The 11,639-nt window shown below is 37.4% G+C and overlaps 1 long non-coding RNA gene across 1 annotated transcript; it reads left to right on the top strand.

Annotated features, from left to right (window-relative positions):
- Positions 1 to 3,192: 3,192 nt before the first annotated feature.
- LOC118764533 lies at positions 3,193 to 9,054 on the top strand. The gene is made up of 3 exons (XR_005000343.1): positions 3,193 to 3,351; positions 5,920 to 5,926; positions 9,043 to 9,054. It is a non-coding gene; the product is annotated as an uncharacterized LOC118764533 (long non-coding RNA).
- The last annotated feature ends 2,585 nt before the right edge of the window (positions 9,055 to 11,639 follow it).

Below are 11,639 nucleotides of genomic sequence, written 5' to 3'. Positions count from 1 at the left end.
CAGCATGGCCGCAGTCAAATGACTGAAACAAGTAAAAGAGTTTCCTCTATTTTCCCAGCAAATTCCAACACTTTTTACAATTTCTATTTAGTATCCCAGGCACTTGCTGTAATTATCATCTATTCACTAAAGTGTTTCTATGATAAACCTATCTTGGTCAGTTCTTAACTTGTTTCATCAATTTCTGAATTTGTGTAGTAATGATAGATTTTTTTTATAAATCTGATGAAATTAGTAACTTCTTTTCAACATGTAGCTATTCCAATAGTCACTGATTGACCTTCCAGCCAGGCTTGAGCTGTTGGTTAAACTTCTGCTCTTTTACCTTGTAAAGACATACATACATATTTATATAGATACATACATAAAACATACATACATAAAACATACATGCATAAAGCATACAAATCTGCACATACATACATTCTTACATACATACACATACATAAAACATATAAATCAGCACATACATACTTACATACATACATACATACATACATACATACATACATACATACATACATACATACATATATACAACTCAAAATGACATGTCGTGTATTTGGTGTGGGAGACTATCAAAAATATGATAAATACTATCTCTAACTTTGGAGCTATATCTATCAGTCTTGTTAAATAATTGGTTAATCTTCAGAGAAATTAACTGAGGGAGCCTTTTCTTCATGATCTTGGTGATTTTCGACTGAAACTTGAATTCAGCATGCAGAGAGTTACTACAAACAACGTGGCTGGACACAACATCGACAACAACACAATCGAGGAAAAGAATGAAAACAGCAGTTCAACAGGTAAAACAAAACACACATACATACATACAAAAATACTCTGTTGATGTTGTTGAAATTCCAATGAAGGAGCCTTGGATCTAGGTTAAAAACCAACTCTTTCTCTATTGGCAAGAAATCTTGAAATAAAACTGAATACATGATGATGGAAGTCCACTCAGAACCAAGTGAGATCACATCCTGGAATCATTTCACTCTCAGAAGCATCTCATGTCTAATCTTCCCATTGGCTGATGACATTATCCCATGGCTCCTAAAAACTGCAAAGGACTTACATATCATTCCACACTGACCACAAGCCATCTCCCACACTAGCAGCCTGACCATCTGGATATGGGGACTTACAATGCCAAGTGAGTGCACTGGCCATCCCATACACTCTTCTACAAAAGGTGCAGAAGAGATCATGTTAGATATCCCATTGGTAGGCAGGGGGTGCCTCAAAGACCACACTGGTGTCTGAATAAGCCTGCCTTTGAGAAACAGACGTGACCACACTAATAACACAAAAGGGGTTCCTTTATTCCCTTCTCAGAAGAGGGTTCACATCTTTCATATATTTACTAGCATGTTTCACTTTAGCGTATGCAACCCTGTAGTCCCCACTTAAAATCAGGTTCCTCCATAGCCCCTATTCTAATGCAAGATCTTCACAAGTGTAAGTATCAATATTGATCTTTTTAAGTGTGTCTTTAAGGTTGTCTTTGGAATGCTTCCATGACTTGTGCTAGGGATGTTCTCTTACTCTAACACACTGTTCAACACCAGTTTTGACATGTAGGTGTCTTCTAAACGGAGAAGACCATCTAAGTTGACGTTTCATAATCATGGACTCAATCCACATCAATTTCACCTGTTGCAGTACTCTTGTATTAGGCACAGGAGATTGCCATGAGTTCTTCAAGATATATGGAAGCATCACAGATGGAATCCCTTGAGAAGTTGGATATGCCTACAGTAGATTGCTGTGGTCTCACATCTATACAACAGTAGTTAAGATGCATGCTTCATGGACCTCAACTTTTGTTCGTACTTTGATGTCTGATTGTGACCAGAGCTTCTATTCAGGATTTCTAAAAGTAACAAGGACCTTAGGATATCTATTACTGACCTCCTCATCTAGTCTATTAAATCTATATAGTGTACTATCAAGATAGACAAATGTATCCATGACTTCTAACATTTAACCTTTGATGTATATCTATGGTGAGATATATGGCTTGCTTGGTGCTGGTTGTATCATGACTACAGTCCAAACTCATCATGCACAGCTGAAAAGCTGTCCATCAAGAACTGTAGGTCTTCTTCAGTGTGGCTTACTAGATCGTAGTCATCAGTGTAAAGAAGATCATAAATGAGGGCCATGAAAGGTTTTGTTACCGCAATAAAATGATGGATGTTGAAAAGCCTTCCTGTTGTACAACAACAGATATAAGTAACAGCATTAATATGCATAAAGGCTTGCAACATAACCCTAACAATGAAGATAGCAAACTGAGTTAGGAGACCACCCTGTTTTAACACCAGATTCAACTGAGATGGCTTCTTGTAGCTCACCGTTGGCAAATCCACGCTCTCAGGTTGTCATGAAGTGATTGAATGAGCCTTGTGAAATTTTCCAGTCCACTCCAGATTGAGAAGGATACCTCAAAGAGTTGGCCTATGCACAGTATTAAAGGCCTTGGTAAGGTTGATGAAACACTGGTACAGATCAAGTTGTTGTTATCTGCACTTCTCTTGAATGTATCAGGTTGTAAAGATCATATCAGTTTTACCTCAATTTGGTTGCATGCATCCATACATGCATGCACACATACATACATACATACATACATACATACATACATACATACATACATACATACATACATGCATACATACATACATACATACATACATGCCTATATACTCACTCACAGAACATTGCAATGAAACCAGAAACCCACTGTAAGAAAACAAGGCCAGATATTGGAGAGTGAGGCAAGGAAAAAATGTTTCACTGTAATTAAGGCCAATTGCAGAACGGGTATGGGTATTTCAATAAAGTTGAAGAAAAGGGGAACAGCTATAGAGAACTAATGAGAAACTCATAACTCATATCTAGAACATAGATTTTCATTTGATTTTATTGTCATGGGACCTGAGAGTTCTTCAAGAAAGAACAAATGTAAATGGATTCGCATCCTTCAAATATAATTGATGAATGGTAAAGTGAAGATTTGTAAACCATTCAAGGGCTTCTCCATTTGAGGTTCCTGGGTTGAACAGATACACAGAATCACATAATCATATGGAATACACATACATATACACACACATGCAAACACTCATAAACAGTAACGAAGTGCACACGCTTGTGTACTAAAGGGACGTGTATGAGGTGGTATCAAAAAGCTCTTGGACTAGTTCTGTTGTGCACCAACAGATGGTAGCAAATGGTTGTGTGTGCAGTGAGAGTTAGCAGTGACCTTCATGTGGTAGTGTGCCAAGTGACATCATAGCGTTTACTTTGCAAGTTGTCAAATTTGTGTTTTTATGATCATGTGTATGCTGTCGTGTGCGATTATTGTCATGGACAGGAAGCTGGAACATAGAACCGATGTGAAATTTTGCATTAAGCTTGGGAAGTATACTACAGAGACATTGAAGACAGATGCATGTAAACCTGGAGAGTATGTTCAATAGAGAGACTTCACCACCAAGGTTTGGACTTCCATACTTTGATGCATCAGGCACTTTGTGTGGAGTATGAATGAAAACCTTTCCTCCACTTGTGGCACAAGTTAATGCTGGGTAGTTTCCAAAGTAATTACCAATAGTTACCAGACGAGGTCAGATCTTCAGGTTCAACTTCAGAGAGAACCTTAAGTTTCGTGAAAGAGACATTTTTAGGCACTGAGAGTGCATAACAACTCAAGAGGTAGTTGGTGCTATGACTTTTTACAAATTAAACAAACAGGAAGAATGAACCTTATAAAGTAAATTGATAGAAGTTACCTGATGGGACATCAACCTGTTTCAGTGATTGTTCACCTCATTAGCAATTGATGAACTAAAAATGTTAATTGTTTAATCACGCACAAAGTATATACAGCAGTTATTGATGTCATGGCTGATTGCAATGTCAAATGACCACCAAAAAACAAATAGACAAAATGGTCATTTTAGATATCACCAAGAAATATTAACTACCTTATTTATATATGTGTATGTATGTATGTATGTATATCATATATTATACCTACAACAATCCCAACAGAGAAATCGGAGATCAACCTGTGGCAGAGCCTTCCAAGCATGCATTGGACCAACTGACCACAGCCGGACACCCTGTGCACCATCTTCTCCTCTTATGTCATATCCTTGGTCATCATCAACGACAAATGAACTAATTAATTCTCTCTCATTTTGCATGTATTATATATATATAATATATATATATATATATGGAATTTGTAGTTTTGTGGTACCAGTGCCGGTGGCACATACGAAAACCATCCGAACGTGGCCGTAGCCAGTACCGCATTGACTGGCCTCCGTGCTGGGGGCACGTAAAAGACACCATCCGAGCGTGGCCGTTCGCCAGCCTCGTCTGGCACCTGTGTCGGTGGCACATAAAATTACCCACTACACTCTCGGAGTGGTTGGCGTTAGGAAGGGCATCCAGCTGTAGAAACACTGCCAGATCTGACTGGCCTGGTGCAGCCTTTGGGCTTCCCAGACCCCAGTTGAACCGTCCAACCCATGCTAGCATGGAAAGCGGACGTTAAACAATATATATATATATATATATATATAATTGTATATATGTGGATATTTATGTATATATATTTGTACATAAATATATGTGTGTGCGTATATATATATATATATATATATATATATATATACATACATATATATATATAAACATCTAAAAACAGATGCGTGGTACAGCAAGGCACCAATATTTACTGGAAAATAGCAATCGATACAAATACGACGCTATTGTAAAGCTTCACTGCGTATTTACTAGCAAAGATGTGTGTGTGTGTGAAACAAACATGAAAAAATTGTCTTACCTCTTGGAAGAACATTTGATAAATGAACAACCTGGGATTGGATAATGCAGGACTGGTTTCTGACTCTTCAAATATGTTTGACAACATAAATTTGATCAGTTTCATCAATATACATATATATATATATATATATATATATATATATATACACATATATCAATATACACATATATCAATATACATATATACATATACATATATATATGTATATATACATACATATATGTATATGTATACATACATATACATATGCATATGTATATATATATATATATATATATATATATATATATATACATATATACATATGTATATGTATATGTGAAAGTACATAGCTCAGTGGAGGGTGTATCAGGCTTACAATCATGAAGTAATGAGTTCAATTCCCATACTAGGCTGTGTGTTGTTCACTCAGCTGTAGAATTGAGTTGTGATTCCCTTGGATAACATCGGTGATGTGGAGAGGGGAGGCTGGTATGCATGAGCGACTGCTTGTCTTCCATAAACAGCTTTGCTCAGACTTGTGTCTTGGAGGGGAATTTTCTAGGTGCAATCCCATGGTCATTCATGACTGAAGGAGTTGTTTATCCTTGTATATATATATTGTGGGTGTGTGTGTGTGTGTGTGGATATGTATTTATTATATATGTGGGTGTATGCATGTATGTGTGTGTATGTATATGTGTATATATTATATATATACAGGAGTGGCTGTGTGGTAAGTAGCTTGCTAACCAACCACATGGTTCCGGTTTCAGTCCCACTGCGTGGCATCTTGGGCAAGTGTCTTCTGCTATAGCCCCGGGCCGACCAATGCCTTGTGAGTGGATTTGGTAGATGGAAACTGAAAGAAGCCTTTCGTATATATGTATATATGTGTATATATGTGTATGTGTGCATGTTTGTCCCCCTAGCATTGTTTGACAACCGATGCTGGTGTGTTTACGTCCCCGTCTCTTAGCGGTTCGGCAAAAGAGACCGATAGAATAAGTACTGGGCTTACAAAGAATAAGTCCCGGGGTCGATTTGCTCAACTAAAGGCGGTGCTCCAGCATGGCCGTAGTCAAATGACTGAAACAAGTAAAAGAGTAAAGGAGTATGTATTCTCTGATGTAAGATTTAGGTATCATTTTTTACCAAAAGACTTTCAGGAGGTATGGAAGCAGCATTGGTCCCATGCAAATAAACCTAATATAATAATTATTATTAACTTTAAAAGACTATTTGTGTGAATGATTTGTAGGAAATACAGATGTTAAAATATTGTACAGTCAATTACCTTTTACGTAGACTACAAGGGAAATAAAAAAATAAATGAAGAAGAAATATAAAAATATATTTGAGGAGGAAAAGTAATTTTATTATGTATCTCATTGTTATGTGAATGACATGCTTACTGATTCACTGAACATATTTGATTTATTCATAGTAAATCGAGTTATGAGTGTACGTACCTTCATTCGGCAAACTTTATTCTTTACCTGACATGTTCTGATGTAGCTGCTCTACGATTAAATTTATTATTGGAAAAAATGAAGCATACTGTAAAAATCTTTGAAAAAAAAATTATGTCTGTAACTCTTCACAGTATATTATGTATTTCAATTTTAATACAACATCCTATTTCATAGGGAAAAATATTGCTGCAGCTATTGGTTTTGTGAACAGCAGGGTCTGGCAATCAGAATTCACAGAGAACTGGAACAACCTAAGTAAAATAAAAGATATTATTTCTAATTTCAGCTGCTCTCTTCATTTATAATATTATTTCTTTCTTGTAGAATATATTGATACAGCTAAAAATACTGGCATTTTCACGAATTCTCTTAGATATAAATCTACCTAAAGCTCTCAATGTCTTCTAGTTTGTTGCTATGGAAACAAAGGTCACATAAATATATGGAATGAAAATTATTGAACATAGTTGAACATTATAGCAACAAGTATGACCGTGCAGTTAAGAAGTTTCCTATGCAGTTATGCAGCTCCACATGATCAAAAAGCCTTGGTGGATGGAAACTGTGTAGAAACCCTGTGTGTGTGTGTGTGTGTGTTTGGTGTCCACATTTACCGGCTTGTGTAAACAACCCTTGCTGAATCCTATTATGATTAAAAAATAGTACCTTTTCATTAGAATGATAAAATAAATACCACACTGAAATATATTCTTGGCCCTAAATCCTTGTATCCCGAAAACAGTGACTATTTTATTGCCTTGTATTTCAACTTACAATCTAATATCTATCTTTAAAAGTAATGGAGAAGATTATTTGGAATCCCTCAATCAGTTCAATGAAGCAGCCAAATTCCTCCTCTCATCTCACCAAAGCCTTAATGTTCTTTAAAATAGAAGCCATGTATTTTAAGCTGTAGACCTGGAACAACATGCTACTTAGAATCTAGCTATCTAATCTGTTCACTTCTTTTTCCACCGACCGTTCTTTAGCTAAGCTGACTTTGTAAGGTTCCGGCAAATGACAACTCACCATTTACTACCTGTTTTGCCTCTGTTTCCACACTAGAGAACAAAAATTCTTCCAAATTCTTCTCCACGTCTCTGTGCTTCTTTCTTACTCTAGCTTCTTTCTTAGAAACCTCATCTCTAACCCTCCCAAAGGAAATAAATCCACAAGTAAACAACCACCTTCTTCATTACCATGAATCTATTTTCTTCCTCAGTGATCAAAAGAAATTTTTTCACAGTGCTAGACCTACCTGGCAGTTCTTAATTTTCTGTATCATTTCTGGTTGAATTTTAAGTAAAATACCTGTTGTTATAATAATAGTGTTGTAGCAGCTAAGTCTTCAACCACATATCGCATGAGCAGTTTACTTGTTATGTTTTCTCCTGTTGGATTCCATCTGTTGATATCACTGAAAGTTTCCTCTCAAAGTACTGCCAAACAGTGTGTGCTGTTTGACTTACAAATATATTGACTCAATGTTTGACTGTAATGTCTCTCAAATGGTTCTGCCTGGAAACTGAGACCCTCCTTTCTGCTACTTTAATGCAAATGATAATATGCCCACTACACCACCAAACCTCTTTATATTGGAATCATTTGTTGGAATCATTATTTAAGGCTTACACACACCATCATGTGACAAACATGAACTATGTCTATGGAGGAAGACATTCTAACATACACCATACAATTGTGACATCTTTTCAGCTGTCTTCCATTGTGTGATTGATGTGGTTAGTGTTCAGTTTTTATATACATACATGCACACATACATACACACACATACATACATACATACATGCATACATACATACGTACGTACATACATACATACATACATAAATTCATGCACACATACATACATACATACATGCACACATACATACACACACATACATACATTTCAATATATATATATATATATATATATTAAGGTATGTAGAAAAATACAACATGGACAAGAACGTATAACTCAAGAAGACGATACAATAAACACGGACAGGACATTCGAAACCCTCAGTTTTCAGTCAAGAACCGGATCATCGTAGTAATTTCGGCTGATTAATCTTGAGATTACTAGATCACGGCCAGCCCTCCAAGAAAAACTAAGCAACGAGCATTAGAAAAACTAAGCTGGGAGCGTAGATTTCCTGGAAGAAGGATCGAATGCATACGGACACCAGGACAGCAAAAGGGACGAATATAAAAAAAAAAAAAATAATGGAATACAGAAACATGAAATACAGAAGCATTAACGGTGAAAACAACAACAAGTGTCTTACGACTGATAACAAGCAAACAAATTTTTTCTCTGGCGCAAGGAAAGGAGCCTTATCGGCGATGCCTATAGCAGCGGCGGACGAAAAACAACGATGTTAACACGACGCTGGTCAGAAGCTGAAAGGCAGATTTCGGCCAGCAGTCACGTGACAGAGAAGAGAGAAAAGAAAAGAAAGAGAAGCAACGAAGAGAGAGAGAGAGGAGAGAGAGAGAGAGGAGGACAAACGCAACAAAGAGAGAGAGAGAGAAAGAAGGAATCAGAGAGGAGAAGGGATGGGTGTCGAAGAGCGACCTGTGAGTGCAGAGCGAGACAAAGAAATAGGAGGGTAGTGGAAGATTAGACCAAAGAATCAGAGGAAAGAGAAGAGAAAAAGAGGATGAGTAGAGAGAGAAGGGGACAGATCAAGTAAAAGTGAGAGAGAGAGAGAGACAAACAAAGAGTCGTACCAGTTATTAAGATATGTGCTCACATTAATGTTAAGAGGGTACGTGGCGCCTGGAATATATGTTAAGGTATGTAGAAAAATACAACATGGACAAGAACGTATAACTCAAGAAGACGATACAATAAACACGGACAGGACATTCGAAACCCTCAGTCTTCAGTCAAGAACCGGATCATCGTAGTAATTTCGGCTGATTAATCTTGAGATTACTAGATCACGGCCAGCCCTCCAAGAAAAACTAAGCAACGAGCATTAGAAAAACTAAGCTGGGAGCGTAGATTTCCTGGAAGAAGGATCGAATGCATACGGACACCAGGACAGCAAAAGGGACGAATATAAAAAAACAAAAAAATAATGGAATACAGAAGCATTAACGGTGAAAACAACAACAAGTGTCTTACAACTGATAACAAGCAAACAAATTTTTTCTCTGGCGCAAGGAAAGGAGCCTTATCGGCGATGCCTATAGCGGCGGACGAAAAACAACGATGTTAACACGACGCTGGTCAGAAGCTGAAAGGCAGATTTTGGCCAGCAGTCACGTGACAGAGAAGAGAGAAAAGAAAAGAAAGAGAAGCAACGGAAGAGAGAGAGAGAGGAGAGAGAGAGAGGAGGGACAAACGCAACAAAGAGAGAGAAGAGAGAGAAAGAAGGAATCAGAGAGGAGAAGGGATGGGTGTCGAAGAGCGACCTGTGAGTGCAGAGCGAGACAAAGAAATAGGAGGGTAGTGGAAGATTAGACCAAAGAATCAGAGGAAAGAGAAGAGAAAAAGAGGATGAGTAGAGAGAGAAGGGGACAGATCAAGTAAAAGTGAGAGAGAGAGAGAGACAAACAAAGAGTCGTACCAGTTATTAAGAATATGTGCTCACATTAATGTTAAGAGGGTACGTGGCGCCTGGAATATATGTTAAGGTATGTAGAAAAATACAACATGGACAAGAACGTATAACTCAAGAAGACGATAAACACGGACAGGACATTCGAAACCCTCAGTCTTCAGTCAAGAACCGGATCATCATAGTAATTTCGGCTGATTAATCTTGAGATTACTAGATCATGGCCAGCCCTCCAAGAAAAACTAAGCAACGAGCATTAGAAAAACTAAGCTGGGAGCGTAGATTTCCTGGAAGAAGGATCGAATGCATACGGACACCAGGACAGCAAAAGGGACACACACTCATATATATATATATACATATGTATATTTGTCTATACACACACACACACACCGAGTTTCAATTTGCAGGAGACAAGAGACGAAGACAAGTGAAAGCACAGCAAGCAGGTGTATTAGTTTAATACTTGGGAAGAATGTAAAAGTCTTTTTACATTTTGAGCCTACGCACTTTCACAGAAAAGATTAAGAGGAAAAGAAAGAAAAAAAAAAGAAAACGGAGAGAGAATGAAAAGAAATGCAGTTCAAGATGACATGTAGCATGTGATGCACCTGTACAGATAATGTCAATTTGATGGAAGAAGTGGGCTTATGTGAACACAAACATTTGATCATTATAAACAAATCATCTGTGTGGTTGTTAGGCAAAAAATTGCTGAAGCCTCATAATTCATCTATATATATATATATATACATATCATCATCATCGTTTAATGTCCGCTTTCCATGCTAGCATGGGTTGGACGATTTTGACTGAGGGCTGGCGAACCAGATGGTTGCACCAGGGTCCAATCTTTATTTGGCAGAGTTTCTACAGCTGGATGCCCTTCCTAATGCCTACCACTCTGAGAGTGTAGTGGGTGCTTTTTACGTGCCACCAGAACTGGTGTCAGTAAGGAAACTTTGGTAACGATCACGCTCGAACGGTGCCCTTTTACGTGCCACTGGCATGGAAGCCAGTTGGCTGCTCTGGCAGGGGCCAGTCAGGCGGTACTGGCAACGGCCTCGTTCGAATCCTTTTATATACATATATATATATATATTAATATATATATAAAATAATATGTTACATTACTCAATAGTCAAGATAAAACTCTGAGTTTCAAATGCCGAAGTGGAAATCCACAACACCATCTCTTCAGTTATCTGGCCATCTGAAAAACGATATATATATATACATACGTACACACATACATGCAGAGATACATACATACATACATACATACATACATATATATAAATGTATATATGTATGTATGTATATATATATATATATATATATATATATATATATGCAGGCAGAGAGGAAATTCATAAGGTCTATTGTTCTAGGAAGAAGGAGTAGGTGAATATTCGTTTCTACTCTTGGCACAAAGCCCAAAATTTGGGTGGAGGGGGCCAGTTGATTAGATTGATCCCCAGTGTGCAACTGGTACTTAATTTATGAGCCCCGAAAGGATGAAAGGCCTCATTGGAATTTAGAAGTAGGTGAATATTGTTCAATGTATACCTTAGCAGTGATTGACCATAAATGTAAGAGAAGGAAGAGGAAGAGTGTGACAAGTTAAGGTGAATGGAGGGTTTGCTCATCAGGACTGACCTAGGGTTAAACAGCAATTTGATAAATAAAATAAGATGTATGTTGATCTATGCTTGCAGAACAAGAATACAAAGAAATAATATA

Source organism: Octopus sinensis, linkage group LG8, assembly GCF_006345805.1.
Source record: "Octopus sinensis linkage group LG8, ASM634580v1, whole genome shotgun sequence".
Lineage (NCBI taxonomy): Eukaryota > Metazoa > Mollusca > Cephalopoda > Octopoda > Octopodidae > Octopus > Octopus sinensis.
The sequence above is the reverse complement of the archived record's forward strand: the minus strand, read 5'-3'. Positions and strand labels throughout refer to the sequence as shown.